This window comes from Rhinolophus sinicus, linkage group LG02 (assembly GCF_036562045.2).
Source record: "Rhinolophus sinicus isolate RSC01 linkage group LG02, ASM3656204v1, whole genome shotgun sequence".
Lineage (NCBI taxonomy): Eukaryota > Metazoa > Chordata > Mammalia > Chiroptera > Rhinolophidae > Rhinolophus > Rhinolophus sinicus.
Genome location: NC_133752.1, coordinates 91,054,200 through 91,055,730, shown reverse-complemented (window position 1 = coordinate 91,055,730; position 1,531 = coordinate 91,054,200).

The following is a 1,531-nucleotide window of genomic DNA, read 5'->3' as shown; positions in this document are numbered from 1 at the left end:
CAGTATGTAGAAAACGACTGGTTTTTGTACATGGATCTTGTATCCTGCAACCAGTTCCAGTAGCTTTTTTCAGGGATTCCTTAGGATTTTCTAATCATACAATGTTGTCATTTGAAAATAGTTTTAATTCCTTTCCAATTTAAATGCATTTTAAAAATAGTAGTTCATGGTTTTTTCATTAAATTTGATCAATTTTGAGCCATTATTTTTTCCTCTAGGGGTGCCTCAAACGCCTCATCTCCCCTTCTGCCATCCCCTATTGGAATGTCTTCCTCAAAACTAAAGGCTCTGGAGCAGGCTGGTAGTACTGCCTGTGCGATGGGCCCAGAGCCTGGACCGAGACCCACAGACAGGGTCCTCTCTTCTTCCTTTGGTGCTCTCTCCAACCCTCTTCTCCACATGAGAATGACTCCATACCCTGAAGAGCTCCCTGACTCGGTCTATGTGGTTGTCAGGTCGTTGTCCCTTGGCTGGGGTGAGGCTCAGATTCCAGGAGGAAGGCTTAACAAGCCCATCATTTCTGTTGGCCTGTGCAGAATTTCTTTTACTGGATCAAGAAGTTCCAAAGTCGCCAGAAGAGTGCTAACATGCTGATTTTTGGGTGACTCAACGGTTTCAGGCCTGTAAGTGGTTTACATGGATGATTTCACTTAACAACAACCCCTTAGGTAGGTTTTAAAATTCTTCCCATTCCGGAAATTGAGGCATAGAGAGGTTTAGTTTCCCAAGTTCACACAGCTAATAAGACTGGTTAAGCCAGGAATTTGGGGTTTGTATTTCAGTAATCCGACTCCAGAGCCTGCCTTCTTAACTGTGTGCTTTAAAAAGGAAAGAGTAAAGAGCTATTAGGAGAAAGCCTGAGTATTTGGAGGAAGATTTTCAAAAGGAAAAGAGATACAGAGTGGAGAACAGTGGGGTGGATACTATCTTTCCTGCGGGAAAGGGTCCTTTTTAGCCTTGTATCTGTGGATTGTCTATATCTGTTCAAACTTTTCTCCTTTGGTATCTTGTCTTGTCCTCTGTCCTCCAGCTTTCCTTTAACACCCACCGTTGTGCGCTGCATTGAAATCACTGCCCTTAGGACACCAGGCTCCACGGAATCCACACACGTGGGCCTATTCTATTGTATTCCCGCCTTGCAAGCCCCACCGGCCGGTAAAAGTGAAATGGGGGGGGGGGGCGGGGGGAGGAGAAGTAGGCGCTTCTACCCCAGAAGTTCTTAAGAATAAATCTTTGGCAGGAAGATCCCACTACCTGTCTCCTCATCCAGAAACTACCTTATGAAAGGCTGGGCGGGGCAGGGCCACGCTAAGTCCAGGTGTGTTCCGTGTGTCCGGACTTGAATGAGCTAGCCAGGCGCACGTCGCCAGGACACATGACGTCTGGGGCGTCTTTCTGAGTGGAGGTTCCCCCAGCCAGCAAGGCGGATAGGTTTTCGGTGAGCGCCTTGAAACCATACCTGGGCCTCGCGGGACCCCGAGCTCCCGCGCGCTGGCCTGGGCATCGGGTTCCCCGCGTCGCGCGCGCTCCC